This window comes from Parus major, chromosome 2 (genome assembly GCF_001522545.3).
Source record: "Parus major isolate Abel chromosome 2, Parus_major1.1, whole genome shotgun sequence".
Taxonomy (NCBI): domain Eukaryota; kingdom Metazoa; phylum Chordata; class Aves; order Passeriformes; family Paridae; genus Parus; species Parus major.
Genome location: NC_031769.1, coordinates 51088407 through 51105064, shown reverse-complemented (window position 1 = coordinate 51105064; position 16658 = coordinate 51088407). Strand labels below are relative to the sequence as shown.

Here is a 16658-nt window from a genome sequence, read left to right as displayed (position 1 = left end):
TTTGGTGTTTATCATCCACTACCTAATCTAAATTTATCACAATATTTCCAGCATGCTTCAAAGCAGAGGAAAGGAAGAAAAAGATAAGGGGTTTTGCAATGATTAATAAAAGAATGCTCTTATCTGATTCCCCTGTTCATGAAATATACAGAAGTACAATAAGCATTTAATATCTATAACTTCTGGGCAGCCCTAACTGTGAAGACTTCTTTTTCAATCAGTGTTGTACCAGCTGATCAGTGCTGCTGGATTAAAGCAGGCATGTAATGCTTCGGGGGTCTCGTTACAAAGGTGAGTCCCCAAAGCACTGACGAGAAGATAAACAGGATGTTTTAGTGCCATAAGTTTTTTTCCCTCCCCCGTTGTTATTGTTGACTAGGGGGAAAAAAAAAGTTTCCAGATGAAAATATGCGTGAGTGTAATGGAAATGACACGCAGGCAACAGCTTCCCTCCCCCATTTGGCTGTCAAACTGAGCTCAGTCCAGAGCAGCCCAGCAAACTGCATTGGGGGGAGGAGGAGGAGTTGGGGGGGGGGTGGTGAGGGGGAGGGCTCAAGTGGGCAGGGGAAGCAGTGAAAGCCTAAATAAACTTTGACTATTAGATAACTGGGCTATTATTGCTCTGTAACACTTCCTGAATGGCCTAGAAAAAACACAGAGACAGTTCTTGTTCCTGCCTGAAGGAAACAAAACACAAGGATGAGTGCTCAGTAAGTCAACTAAAAACTCTGGTTGTTTCCTTCCTTCCTTCTTTCTCGCTCCTTTCATTAGTTTCAATTTGGATTTGTTTCTTTCTTTTTTCCCTTGTTCTTCTTAAAAAACATGCTGTATACTTAGCCAAACCCACGAAGACCCTCTTTCCATGCAAAAAAAACCCCTATTTAAGTTCCTATTGCAGGACATAAGCCCCACATGTTTAATGCAAGGCACAGGCTGCAGCCACTGTGGCTGCAAGGTGAAGAAGCATCCCAGGGCCCTGCCAGCAGCACTCTGGCAGCTGCAGCTCCCTGACAGCACCTCTGCGGAGACATCTCACTCCTTCACGACTTGGAGAAGTTTTTTTTTCTCACTTAAGTCACTTCAATCAAGGATATTCCCTGTTGTTAACTTTCTTGCTTGCATGTACAATACTGTCGGTGTGCTAAAGCTGTTAGACTCATTAGGGAAGCACCTACACCAGTCATGTATAATTACAATTCCTCAGACACAAACCAGATGCTCCAGACTGTACAAAAACAGTAACTTGTGCTGTTTATATTCACTGATCTCTTTTGAAGGTGAAAGCAGTGAGAAATAGATTGCTCAACACTACATTTGGAAGATGGCGTGAGCCAGAGTTACAGCTGATGTTCATCCCCAAAACTGTTACAAACTCTCCATTCCTGTCCACCTCCTCCTGGTCCATCAAGCACTCCCCTCATCTGCTGTAAGCTCCTGCTCTGGCTGCTTATCTTGCTGCACTCACAGAAATGTTGCCATAAAATGTGGCAAGTAAGATCATCTCAGCACACTGCCTCCCAAGTGATGCTCACCTCCCCCTAACATGCTGACCCACCTCTGTGCCAAACAGCAGCTTTCTATCAGCATGCTTTGCTAATGCCCTCAGATAACATCTGAATTTTTCACTTATTTACACGTTCTTTGTTGTGTTCCTGCTCTTGTCTAAACCACTCCACCTCTATAGCAGTTTTCACTTCTTCCTCAGCTCCCTACTGCTCTGTACTTTCTTCACAGGCATTTCCCATTGCTTCCCCACTTAACCACTTTAAAGCCTTTCTTCTTGCAACATTCAATATAAAGTCCCCATGAGCAACCATGGTCTGTGGTGGAGCAAGGGTGGATCTGTGCAGGACTCCTCACATCTGCTCCTGTTTTGAGCAGCACCAGGCTGGCCACCAGGACGACTGGGAACAGCCACTGAATGGGAATGTCCAGCTGAAAAGTACTGGTCTGCAACTGGAGATAATGGGACAGACTGACTGGACAGAGACCTCCAACCTCTGTGCACCCAGAACTGAACAGGAATTATGTCACTGGCACAGACACACACAAGAACAAAAAAGAAAAAAAAATTAAAAAAAAAAGAAAGAAAGAAAGAAAGAAAGACCAGAAAAATTAGTCCAAAGAAAAACAAAAGGCCAAACCCTTAAATGCCCCATTTTTGGTCTAGCAGCCTTAATATGTTGCTTCTTACTCAAGCAGGGAACATATTTAAAAACCAGAAGGAAGCTCCAGACCCAGGAGACCACAAGAAGGCACTGAGAAGAGCAAAGAGAGGTGAGAAGGGGAAGGACATTTTACTGGAGTGTAAAATTGAGCTGGTGGCAAATAAGAGGCAAAAAAATGTTTAAATGGATTTCTGGTGCAAATAAGAGCAATTTAATTTTTCCTAACTCCTTTTTGATATTCTCTCAAACTGTTCTTCATAATAACTGCCCCTGGAAAATGGAAATACTGAGAGGGTGAAAAAAAAGAAGTAAATTTGAGTGAAAGCAAATTCTGCATTTGTATTTTAGTAAGCTGCCAACATAAAGCATTTACCAGCTGTGAGCTCATCCAAAATGTTAAGGGGTAGAAAAGTCATTTTGCAGGACTGGAAAAAGTGATGTTTTAAGCGACTTAAAGAAAAGCCTAAGCTTTTTTCCTCCAGTTTCAGCATCCTTGCAACACTGAAGAGTCAATTCAGGAACCCTTGTAATCATAAACAATTTTTTTTCTGGTTAGTGGCTGTTTAATTTTTTTGTTCCCAGAAAGGCTGTCATTAAACAAACAACAGGGATCACGTATGAAAAGAGAGACATCTTTGAAGCCTGAACAAAAAGAAAGCCATTCCAAAAACTCTGAAAATGAGCAACCTAGCAAGGGAGAAAAATGGCATAGGATATGACTCAAGGTCTGACACACTCCTCCAAGCTAATGACTGACCTCGATGGGGTGTTCAACTGGGGAAAATAAACCTCTCCAGAGAAAACAAAGCCATTACACACAGAATAGGTGAGGAAAGAAAGGAAGCCCTGGCTCGATGTTGAGCAGCACTGTCACTGCATCCTGTCAGTTTCCATCAAGCCTCAATGTGGGCTGTGGCTTGGAAAGACCTTGCAGATATCAATGATGAAGTTTTACATCACTGACGTCTGGTGGGGGTAAAATAGAGCATCCCAAGAGTACTTGTGTGAGCTGCAGGACACCAATTAGCACCCAGTACTTGGCTAGCAGGTTCTGTGGTGTTAAACTTGTTCCAACGGTTGTTACACGGCTCCTCCTGTTCCACCTCAGTGGTACAGGTGCTACCAGAGCCTGCAAACACTTTCATGGGGCTCCCAGGAGGCTGTGAGACCCAACCCTGTGAGGATGGATAGCCCCAAGCCAATGCAGTGTGTTGGCCTTAGTCTTGGTCCTATGAAGAGGTTTCTCCCCTAAAGAGCTGGCAGGTAAAGTCCTTTCAGAAACAAGACTGTTCTACCAGCTCCCGTGTGTGCCCAACAGCCTCACCTAGGGACTCTAGCAGCATACTGAAAAGCAACAGCCTGTGCTGCTGTTGAACCTTTCAGGAAGACTCAGAGCTCTTCGGGGCTGCTCTGAGAAAGAAAATGCCTTAAAAATGGTGGGTCCAGACCAATAAACACCCTAGGAATCAGTTGTCACTGTCTCAGCTGAGAAATTGCAATTAAATATCAAATCTGTGTTAAGTGCTGACTTTTAGTTTTTCCTGTGTCATTATCAAGTTCCTGTCTTCTCTGAAGAAGCACCTGTTGAAAATTGTCCATAAAGGTGAAACCACTTGCCATGGCTGAGTGCAGAGCAAGGGCCAGCACCTGTTATCACGTGGTAAGTGATTATCAGAAAGGGTTACCTTGATCATGCAGTCCATTTATTCAAGCCTGGAAGGAACATTCCCACCATGACTGAAGTTGTGGTTTTGAATTGAAAGTATCACCACAAAGTGAAGGCATAAGCAAATTTGGAAAAAATGGCCTCAAAAAGAAACATTATTTGCAGCAAAACTCTTGGGTCCTTGATGCAAGCATTTCAATGCAAGACAAATAAAAGAAAACAGAGACTTCCCGTGTTCTATTTTTATTACCTGTCCCCAAAGCAAGGGACACTCACACCAGTCTTAAGGGAGCAGCTCACCAGTAAGGTGGGAAGGTTTTGTGCAGCTTTGCATTCATATGAATGAAATTTCTTTTATTTTACTCTTGACAATACACCGTTAAAGTTAAGTAACTTTGAAAGGGAGGAAAGTACAAAACCAGGTTGTTTAACTGGCTAACAATAAAAATTTTCTGATTGCATGCATTTACCTTTATTCTCATTTAAATGAAAAGAATGTACTCCATTGAGTCCTATTAGTCTGGGTAATAAGAAACTCAACCAAAAATGAATGAATGAAAGAAAGAAAAAACTTAAGTTTCACTCTAGTTTCTTGTATAAAGCTATCTGATCAGCACATTTCTTTTTCTTGTCCTCAACCCCCAGAAGCAGCGGCAAGGTATCCAATTTCACAGGGATCGTCATTGATTTATCTGGATAATTCTACCAAATGAAGATGAATCCAAATCCCATTTTTTTACCAAGTGATAGTATTACCAGGATGATGAAAATGGAAATCTAAGAAACAGGACAGAAATGTAAAATGTGAAATGAGTTTCTGAATATAAAACCAGAAGGGGATGAGCTGCAGAAGGTCACTGTAGTCCTTTCATTCACCCTGTACGAAGGTTTCCTGTGAGTGCAGAGTAATGGCTATAAATTGAGAGCACAAGTCTGAAATGTTTCTGCTTCTTAGCATCAAGCTGAGACAGCTGCTAAGAAAAGCTTTAACAATTGTGCCTTGCACGTCTACCTCTAGGAAACAATTAAAAAATCCAAACAAACAAAACTCCAACAAAGCAACAAGAAAGGCAGATGGAGTCAGTTATCAACAAATAAAGTACACTAATATATCTGAAAGTTTCAATGAGAGGCCTAAGTGCCCAGAATTCCCTGGGAAACAGTTCATACCTTGTAAAGCTGAATAAACCACATTTTCCAGATTATTGAGCGCAAAAGATAAGGATGCCTGATGAAATAGCAAGGTAGGAACAATCTGCAGGACTGCCTTTCTTTTGATGTCTGCCCATGTCAAAAGCCCCTCATAGTTTGCATTGCTGTCACTACCATGGGAAACCTCAGCCTCTCTTCTTCACAAGAAGAAGGCAGCTCTAGGGCACAGTGGGCTCCAGCCTCAAACATTTTGGGGAGCTTTCATGGTACAAAACTCCTTTGCCTATTCTTCCCAAAACAGAAGACTTCTTTCACAAACCATATTGAACATAAGAGTTTTTCAGCTGTAACAACATGAGACCAACAGCCTGGGCAAAGACATGGTTTATACATGTACCAGCTGCTCGTTCATTCCAATGGCAGTGTGGCACTTTGAATGCCTGCTATCTGTTGCTCATCAGACATCAGTTCTAATGCTCTTCCACTGTTTTATCACCACTAGCACATAAGGATTCTGGTCTTGGTAGTTAAAGATTAATGGTGTTTATTTATTTCCCCACTGTAAATGCTTTCCCACTGAATCTACTTGGTGTCAACCAGAGTGTTAAATAACACACCTAAAGTCTAAAACACAGAAAAGCCATAACTTTATTCAGCATTTCCAATTCTGCAATGGAAGCATGTAGCACAATATAAAAAGCAGGATTCTATTTTTCATATAGCTTGCCAGAGCATTGTTACCTCCAGCCATTTGAGGACCCTTGTCCTTTCTGCTTCTCTATGTGCCTGTGCCTATCTCTAGCCCAACTCAAAACACTGCTTTTTTTATGCCCAACACTTTAATCTCATCAAACACCACTTTCATCTTGTGCCAATGTTCTTACTGCTCTCACTATTCTCACAGCTAAGAAACACCTCTTTTCTAAGCAACCCTAGGAGAAAAGTAGCTAAAATGCTGCAGTTAATGATCTAGATGAGGAAACATTACCTCTGTGCACCAAACTGGGCCCCATCACACACCTCCTGCACAGTGCCAGTTAAGTCATTTGCTTTCCCTCTACCTTTGCAGAGCCAGGCATGGAAGAGTTGAACCAAAATTGGATTTTCTAATATTGGCAAAACACTCACTGATCATAGCTGGGAAGTGTTAATACTACTTTATTACAGAGATGACCGGCTTTGCTGCAGAGACATAGCTCTTCTCCACAGCTGAGCATTTGTGAAATAACCAGCTGACCTAAAAACCTCATCAACCTCCTGTGAGACCTGCTGGAGCACAGGGAGGGGACTGTGGGGCAGAAATCTAATTTCATCTTGTTAAACAGGCTCAGCTACAGAAAGTTAACAAATTGCTAGAGAACCGTGCAAACCCCTGTCAGCACAGTGGCAGTGCATGACTGCAACAGAGCACAGGCTGCGAGCCATGTGAAAGACTGGTGAGATCATGAAGCAAAAAAAACCCCAAACTACAGACTAGTAAATTAAGAAGAGCTTGTGTGGGCAAGCCTGCCTCATTCCCTCTGGTTTTTGTAGTAGGAAAGGTGCCATTATGAAATGGCTGGAGCGAGTTAAACACCTTTCAAGTGTGTTCTAACAATTAGTGGTATTATGAAAAAAACCCCTTGGCATTTGTTTAAAAAGAAAAGTTGTCTTATTTAACTACAACTCTAGTGTTTAAAGTATTAATAGCTGTCTATGCCACTCGTTCCTACATGCTTACATGCTTTTCAAATTGCATTTGGTAAAGCTCAGTCCATCTGTTTTCCCACACTCCATCAACACATGCAACAAAGTGAGCAGAGGCTACCTACAGTAGGGTTGTGTTTTGTTCAGAACTTTCTGCTTGCATACCAGAAATTCAGTGCTAATTCAACATGCTTTGGAAGCATTCAAGCTACAAAAGGAGGGGCTCGGGAAGGGGAGAAAGGTTTTCACTTATCACCATACACCAACTTCCAGAGGAAAAGGTGCCCGGGAAGGATTTGTGCATTGTGGAAGGTTGGTTGCATACCAGCACCTCTCGACTCCAGGACAAACCTGTTGCAACATGACAATATTATGCAGCAGAAACTGGACAAGCAGCTGCTAATTCGCCGCACTAACTTCAAAACCCATAAATTTTCTTTTCAAACCCATCCAACAGGACAAAGAGAAGTCTGTTTGAGATTCATCACAAGTTCCAGGCTGGTGGCTAATTTGTATGAAAATAGGTATGGTGGTTCCTGTAAATAGCTCTCCTCAGATACTCAGTAGGTAAGTGGCCTGGGCAGCATTTGAAAAGGGATCAACCCCTACCTAATATCATCTCAGAAAAGAGACAAGTGCTTGGATGTGCAGCCCAGAAGGGAAGGTAAGGAGGAGAAGGAGCAGAGACAGAAAATGAGGATACGCTAAGGCTGTTTGTGGCTTTCCAGGTGGATTCTACAGCAGCCACGCCACGCATTCTGGTCCTCTGCTGCTGTTCCTCCATCCCTTCCTGTCCCTGCCATGCCGTCTGTCTGTCTGTCTGCCACCCCCTCCATTGCGCCACCACAACTTTCAGCAGCCGCATTCTGTGAACCGGATTAACAGGTCTGGCTCCAAAAGAAGGAAAAAAACCCAACCCAACCTAAACCATTGTAATTGCCAGGCTATTTTTAAATTCTCCAATGTTACACAGCATGGCAGGTACAAGTGAGGGGGTGGCATTTATCAGCACAAGGTAAGGGCAAGTGGAGAATGAGGATGCTTTTAGTGGGTAACACCAGGAAAGATTTTGTCAAATGAAATGTACATTGTAACTTTCTCCTCCATTGTAGTTCCCAATGGCTGCTGCTTTGACTGTCATTTCTTTCAAGCTGGTCTGATTCTGGAATCATATTAGCCTGTGTGCTAGCACAGACATTTAAAATCACTACTAATGTCTTCAAGCTTCTACATTTTGACTTATAAAAATATTTAAATAAATCTACCTGCTTTTAGAAGAAAGCAAAGCACACATAAAATTTTCAGGATTTATTTTTTTAAGGATTCTTTGGCAGTGTGCACAACCTACATCAAATGCTAGTTCAGCACTGCATGGCCATCACATGTGTTATGAAATTGTCTGAGAATACCTGGGGAAAGACGCTGTGTTGGACAAATGTCAGAATAAAGACTTACACAAATGAACTGGCTCTACCATCCCTGGAAGCAGTTTTAGGTGGAGAAATGAAGTAGGTATCGCTTAAATCTTTCATGTAAGAAGCTTTGGAGGCCTTTTGGAAGCAGAAACAATTTTCAAAATCCACAAAAGAAAAAAATTTGACTTAACTCACTGTGGGTTTTTACTAATGTAACTTTTCATGTTTGCATCACATCAGGACAGATGGGCTGCTGAGCATGTACTCCTAGAGATCAAAATGGATATTTAAAATACCCCTTCTATTACAGATGGGTTTCCGGTGATGCAGGTGGGATGCCACATACATTTGTGATTAAGCACACTGGCAGCAACCACCTGCATAGGCTCTGGATGCCATTTGAATATCAGCCAGCAACCTTAAAATGGTGCTCATAACAAAAAATTCCTTCCATCAATATAAAGGTCAAAAGCTGGCCTCATGTGAAAACTAGATTATAAATATCTTTCCCATTTAAAGCTTTTGTGCTCAAACAGACTGAGTTCTAGTTCGTGCTTCAGGACTGAAGGTTGTGATTTTAAAATACGCATTCCTAATTGATTCATATCTCCCCAACCATATATTCAATGTGACTATAAAGTCTTCCCATAGCTTATGCCAGTGTAAAACCTGGAATAAGAAAAAGCAGCCCCCATTCAGCTTTTACTCTTCATGGGAAAGTCCTCATGGTAGCACTTATTCTTTGGTTAAAGATTTCGATATTTGGTTCAAAGAACGATATTCTGGTTCTACTCAACTGTAAAATGTGGTGAGGCTAAAATTTAAGCCCAAATTTAAGCTTCTTAGCATGTCTGCTATGTTTCAAGTACTACTGGTCTCCAAAACCTATGTCATGTTGACTTAAGTATGGAGCCACACTGCTTGGACAATGAGTTTTGTCTTCCACAGCCTCCCTCACCAGGAGCTCTTCCTGTGACATCAGGGTGCTCACAACTACATAAACATTGACTCCCCCTCCCCAAAACAACCCCTGCACCTTGTGGGATTTCCCAGCCATGCAGGATGGCTGAATTTAAGCACAGGCAATCTCTGCTTCCACTGTGTTTATGCTCAGCGGCACGGAAACTCCGTGTCAATTGAGAGAGTTTACTTGGTGTCACCAAATAAATCTTCCCCCACCCATTGCTAATTCATATATATACAAAGAGGAAGGAGGGAGCTCTGAAAATGCAGGAGACAGTTATGAGTTCCTCTTCAGCTGTTCTGCTGCTGCTTTAAGTCAACATGTAGGGATGGGGTAAAGTGAAAACATGTTACACTATGACTCTCAGTTACAGAGAGGTTTTCACCAAACAGCCTAGAAGTGAATAATGCTAGGAGGTCCATAAATGTAAATGGCAACAGAAGATTGGGACCAGAATTATTCTGTGGCGCAAGATTACCCAGTTCAGAGAAAATCTGGAAGGATGGGCTATTGATCCAACTCTCAAAGCTGGAGTAACTAAAATATCTCTTTCGTCTGTGCTTGGCTGACTTTTGCTCATGAATAGTGCAGAATTTAATATCAATCTGGACCTTCCAGCCTGCTTTTGACATCTATGTAGCAGGCACTGGATGCTTGCAGAGGCTCACCAGCTCCAAACAAACCCTTGGTGCTATTAAGATGATAACAGGGAACAGCCAGACTTTCATTCATTGCTTTCACAATGTCAGCCAGGTTGTAATTTGCTGGGAACAGGATGAGGCTATCAAAGCAGCACCGGGGAATTTTGTTCACTGCTATTTATTTTTTTTTTCCTAAGCCTGGTGTTTGCTTGAAAATGTATCACTTTATGTAGGAGAGATTTTCATTCACAAGCAATTTGTCAAGCAACTTCAAACTTCTGGGACTGTATTGATTGCAGAGCTGCAATTGCAGTTGTCAGCAACACGGGCTCCTGCAATCTGTTAAACACATTCCTTGAAGGTGGTTAGTATCCTCCCTTCTCTTTTCCTGTGGGAAAGACAGCCACAATGGGCTCTCACTCACCATTCTCTGAAAGGCTTCTCTGGGATAGTTTATTGTACTAAACCCCTCTGGTCTTTGCCCTTCCTCCCTGTGAGCCTGCCTTGCAGCTGAGCCAGCTGGGCTGGCTGATGCCTGGCTGCAGCCTGCAGACTGATGGATACCAAGTAATGGATCAAGCCAGCCATGAGGGCTGCAAAGGCAGTGCTCACCACCTCTGCCACCCCAGGACAGCAGAGCTGCAGGGGCAGCCAGGCAGAAGGTAACCTCAACTTAATTTGGATGAGACTAAAAATCTTCCTCTCAGTCTATCTAAACTTGGGGTAAGAAGAGGTTGGGGTTTTTTTGGTTTTTTTTTTTTTTTGTTTGTTTGTTTGTTTGTTTTGTTTTTGTTTTGTTTTGTTTTGTTTTTTTAATGCATCTAACAGGACTAGAACAAATCAGCACCAAAAATGCTTGATCCCTTACATATAATCAAAGAGCCAAAAGCCTGGTCCAGTTCAGTTGCTGTTCCTTGCTGCTGCCTTGCTTATTTCTGGCTGTGGCAATGCCTCTCTGTAAGAAAAGGTCCTGAGTCACGCACAGCATTGAACAGACTCATTCTTAGGTCCCCTCTTCTTCCATGCATCTTTCCTTTGCAAATTAAACCCTTTTTCAGACCCAAGAGCAAGGTGAAATGAGGTATAAGAAATCACTTGGGCTGCTTGGCCAGCCCTCCAGCTCACAGAGCCTGGCAGAGGGCCACCGAGAAGCAACGGTGCTGGGCTGATTTGCACCAGCTAAGGCTCTGCCAATAACCCTTTTAAGGATTTGGAAAGAGTCCCTGTGAACTAACAGGCTGAGAGATTTTAATCCCAGTGAAGGGGAAGGGCCATTCTGCCTGACCTTCGCCTCCTCTGAAGGAGGGGGAAGGAAGGCGGGAACAGTAGAACAGAAATTATCTGAAATAAAAGCAGGTGTCGGCATACACAAGGTACTGCCTGGAAAACAGAAAGCTGCTGCAGCCTAAAGCAACATTCCTGCATACCAGAGAGATGAGTAATATCAAATAATACATGCAAGAAAAACACACCATTCTCATCGATTCTCTGTTTCCTCCCCCTTGCACTTCTCAACTGTGACCAAGATCAAAGACAAGGCTATTCCGATGTGTAGCAGAGGCATTTCTCGATTTGTTTACATAAAATGCAACAAACTTGCCAAAAATAACACTCCAAGTATTTGCACCAGAACAATCCCACCAAGGGTGAAATGTGGACAAGTGGCACCAGGGCTAAACTCACGACAGTCAAAACCCAAGAGGGATTACTTGGCTTTGTTGTAAGAAACTCCCCTCTAAGCACTTTCTCTTTCATCACTGCTGAAATTGTTGCTAGCAACGAAGCAAAAGCAAAAACAGAAGAAAATTTGGGTCTAACATGCTTTCAGCAAGAGCAGGCATTAGCTGGCAGGCTTCATGGCCAAGCAAACCTGCAGGGTTTCTGCCAAGCTCTGCCAGAAACACAATATATGTAGTCAGCTCTTCTGAAAACTCTGCAGTTTGTCTTTAATTAATTTTACTGTCATATCAGCTAGCCATATTCAATGCTCTTTACAGGAACTGCCACAGATATCAGTTATCATGAAATTATCAAATGTCATGTTTTAAGAGCAGCCACTTGAACTGCAGTTCTTTTTACTAAACTTACTCAAGCTTTTTAAACAAGCTTTCTCCATAGGTATTGTACACTTAACTTCAAAGGCTGCTGGCTCTATCTCTAAAAAGGTGTATAAATGCAGAAATTGTCCTGTATCTCCTTAGAAAGCAGAAGACACTGGATAAATGCTAAGCACTGTTGAGAGAGTAGGACATACTAAAGACATTCATGGAAACACCAGTGTACAGACAAGACTGATGAATATATGACTGCTATTATATAAATTACATTGTATTAGTCATCATGTTCTTCTAGATATTAAAATCCCTTTCTCTAATGAACTGCAACCATAAGCTATTCCATAATAAGCTATTCTAAGTAGGTCACAGGATACTGGGACATGAAAATCCTTCCATCCATAGGCAGCAGCTACAAGTGCAAAATAAAAAACATTTGTATTTCATCTGATTGACCTTGTTTTGCTGGTATGCTTGGCTGGATACTCTTTGCATGTGCAGAGGAAGAGGCTGCACAGCCTGTAAGTCTATGTTGGGATATACCAGGAGCATAGGGGAGCAAGAAGCAGAGAGAAAATAGTCACGCTGACCTACCAGGGGAAGCAAAAACACTTGGCTACTATTAGAAAACCTTCCCCAGTTTCTGGCCCATACCTGACCACCTCATTGGATTCTGCAAGGGGTCTGGTGCTTTCAGTTTGTGCTTATTTTGGGGGGTAGTTAATGGGATTTAATATCCCAAGAGTCACCCATGACAGGATGACGTTGGCTTTAGTTCTAGCTTGGTTTTCCCTAGCAGGTACCAAAACCACACTGGGCTATCTTCTAGCCTCTCCTGAAAGTCCCCAATCTCCCCCACCCTAATCTTATTTAAATTGTTTTTAAACACAAATTAACTACTCTGACCGAAGGACCAGAGACCCAACTTCCAGTACAGCCCTAAGCACAAATAGCTGTACAGGCACAGGGTGGTGGTGGGAAACTATAGTAGGTGACTATGAAAGAGGGGGCAAAGCAAATATTCCCTAAGCCAGCTTTGTGGATGAGGAAAACAGTCTTGGAAATAGTTTCCTAAATACATGTATATTTCATTCCCTGTCTGTACCTTCTGCTCCACTGCCTATATCAACTTCTCATATATTGTACTTAGAAATGCTTTAAATAAAGTAATGGAGGTTATTTAATCGAGGCTGTGTTCCACATAAAACCTTCTCCCCTGGGTGCTTCTGCTTCATTTTGGTTAAAGCTTAATAGAGTAATAACACAGTGGCAGGCCTTTCTACATTTCTCACTGGAGAGTCCCCTCTTCTCCTGACAGGCCACAGAAACCCCTCAATTTAAAATAAAAAAAAAAAAATCAGTTGAGATTCATTTAAAGAACTCTTCTTCCTCTTTAACTTTTGCAATTCATTAGACCTCCATAATTAAACCAATGGGAAATCTTCCCAGTTCCCCAGTGGGTTTTTGTTAGTCAGGAGAAAAAAAAAAAAAAAAGTTTTCCTGCATGTGCCTTTCAGCTTGCACTGAGAATCCCAGGCTTTTCGTGTGAGCAGCTGCAGCAGGGTTACTCAGGGTCGGCTTGGGTAGGAAGCAAAGGTTTCCTCCAGTCAGATAGGGGGAACATAGCCATGGTTGGCAAAAGGGAAAAGAGAAAACAACTTCCCTTCAATTCAAAGTGCTTTCAAAAAGAAAAGCAACAAGAAACATTTCAGGAAGGGACTTTGCTAATGGAGAATGATGACGAGAGGTAAAACTAGAAAAATCTAAATGAAGTGCTAAATATTCAGCAAAAAATGTAAGCAGAATCCAAATAAACCACTGACACAAACTTTTTTATTTTGTACCTATGCACGTAGCCAGGGTACCTTAACGTTGCAAACCTGCTTAATACCTTTCTTCCAATCCTCAGTTTCAGCTGAAGCAGCTTGGACTCACATGGTCCCTCCATCCTCCACTAAGCAACCCATATCCCTAAGAGCTTAGCATCCCAGGCTTCCCAGGTACGTGGTTACGTGTGACAGCATGAGCCCACACACGTGGCCCCGTCCTTTTAATCTTGGAGCAGGGCAGGAGAAACATCCCTCCATCCCTCAAAACAAAGGGGACAAGGGGTAAAACCTGTCTTGAGAGCATTACCTACCAGCAGCCACCTCACACAGGCTCAAGTAAATCCCAAGGCAGTATGGGAAGATTTCCAGGTCAGAATGCAGGTATGCTCTGCAGGCTTTGCTGCATCCAAGGATGCACCTCTCTAGGAACTTGAAAGTCAGTAATAAACAAAACCATCCTCCTCCTCCTCCTCCAAAATCCTCCCAAAATCCTAAAATTGCACTAGGACTTGCAAGGTCCTTGGACTGTCAGTTTCCATCCTGTTTATGAGAAAAGGCTATTTTTAGTCATAAAAGAAAATCAAAGCTGATCCATTCTAACATTACTAACCCCAAGAGCAGCTCTTTCTATTCTTCAAAGCCTACCCTCCACTTGTACACATGCTTATTCTCTTTGTCCAACATGTGCCACTCATTAAAATCTCTGGGAGACAAGTCTGCATGGACACCTGATGGAAATACCTGCACAATTATTTTCAGTACTGGCAGTATTTATAGCTCCTCCTCATTGAATAGGGGGGGAAAAAAGGATAAACCAGGCTTGAGAATATTTGCTTAAAACTTAAAAAGAACATATGAGCAAGCTGTTTTTTTTTTTTTCACTAGAAAAAGAAAGAAAAAAAGCCATGCAGCACCTGGCAGATTACAGTAGCTGCAGAAACTGAAATTCAGTTTATCTCTAGAAAATCTGCAAGGAAGGGATGTAGCAGAAGCTACTTCAACTAGCTACCCTGGAAATGCCTGCCTTCAGCAACGAGGAACACTGCTCTGCCTCAGCACAGAGGCTGCAGTGAGCGCTGCCAGCTGCATTCTGCAGAGGCCCAACAGCCAACAGGGATGTGACACGGGGATGAACTGGTGGTCTAGATATTTAATAAGACAGACAAAAATAAGCATGTCTCTTTTCCCCCATTCCCCCCCACTCCCACTATATATTAGTGTTATTGCAACCAAATAACTTGGTGCTGTTTATGTTTACATATTCTCACTATTTTCCTCCCAAAGCACCAATGTATATATGATATACATATGTAGATGTTCAAATAATCTCCAAACCAAATATTGATAGGTCATAGATCTTTTTTATCATGTTTTTATCCTACAGGTTGAACATCTCACTGGGAAACTACATACCTATAGGAAAAAAACCCAACCCAAACAACTCTTATTATCTGTTTCATGACAAGATTAAGGAATGCAGACATTAGTTTCTTGCTTCAGACTACACCAATCCTGTAACAGCAGATCCCTGTTGTGAAATGAAAAAGAGTACAACTCAATATGCTATTCATGAATAATCCAATGTGGATACAGAGTTATTCAGCTACAATGCAATTAAGAATGAAAAAGAGAGGGTAACAGTGGTAAACACCCAGGGATATTTTGAATTTAATTGGGATTAGCATGTAATACTCTTACAGCCTTTTGAAGAGAGGCTACACAGTGGCATACTGAGAACATAGGCATTTGAAAGCCCCAAGCACCTCATTTACTGATCTTTTCAGCTGGTGTAAGTTGTTTTCAACAGTGGGTTCACTTGCAGGGACTTTAACCCAGCACTGCTGCTTGAAGCTGAACTCTGCTGGGGGGAGCAGACTCAAGTGTTGAAGTACATTTTGCAGTTTCAGGGCAGGGGAGTTGAAGCATGTGAGGGTATTCCTGAAAGCTCATGATCCAATCACTTCTCTCAGGCTCAGCTCCTCTCACACAGAGATGTAACACCAGGGAGTGTTTGCCTTGAGGAGAAAGGCAGAAAAAGACACATTTGGAGCGTTGCCAACGTGACGGGGGGAGACGTGTGCAATACACATAGATTCTACTTGGAGAGCAGGCATCATCTACATGCTTTCTGTGCACAGTTCTTCTAGGGGACATATAAATAAGAGGGAAATAATCAATGACTATTTTCAACCTATGTTTTGGGAAGATGTATAGGAAGAAATCCGGCAGCCCTTGATGGTTTATCCTCTGCTCACAGAGGTATTTACCGATAACTATCAATGTTCTGGTACTGCCCAAGCTGTTTGAAAGGCAATGATGGGAATATCTGCAGCCTGTTTGTGGCTGCACCCGTTGGCACCTCACACAGTTGCACTGCTCTTGCCTTGAAGAATGCCTCAGGGAAGGAAAAGGGCTGGTTCAGAGTCCATATCACTGTTAGGGGCTCCAAAACACAACCAGCAGCTATCAAGCTAACAGAGAGCATCTTCAAGGCTCGCACAAACCTAAGCAGAGGGGCAAAAAACCTGAAGTACTGTGAATTTTGCCTTGTGAATTTCCACAGCCTGCTCACTTTTTGTTGAATGACTCTACAGGAGGATAGTTGGGAAACTTGGGCACACAGGGGAATGAAAAGTATGGGATGTCTTTGATATTTTTTCCCTTTCAACCTGCTTCAGATCTCTCCTTCAGATCACAAGTGTCATAATGGTTTTATAAAAGGCAAAGTTTGTGGTAGGGCTCTCACTGCAAAGGCACTACTGTCCTTATGTAGTCTTTGAAGATCTTCTTCCAAGCTGTTCCCACCGTGTGTCTCTCAGTTACCAAACCCAGTGGGAATCAGTTGCACATGTTGCCTCAAGTATTTCTGCAACTGCACAGCTTTGTTTGTATGTGGTGGTAGTGGGGGAAATGGCTTTATTCTAAATATATCTCCCTCTTACATCTGGGTGAAGAACTAAGGATGAGGTTATCCTTTTAAATGCTGGTAACCGGGTCTAGTGTATTTGTTATTGCTGCACCTCTGAGAAAACTGAATTGGGACTGTTGTACTAAGTGTTGTTTTTCTGATGTAAAGACAATCT

At 42.4% G+C, this 16658-nt stretch overlaps 1 protein-coding gene across 2 annotated transcripts in view; it reads right to left on the bottom strand.

Moving 5' to 3' along the window:
• EGFR (epidermal growth factor receptor) overlaps positions 1 to 16658 on the bottom strand; it is a 158800-nt gene that overhangs the window by 92034 nt on the left and 50108 nt on the right. The gene's annotated exons all lie outside the window — the stretch shown is intronic.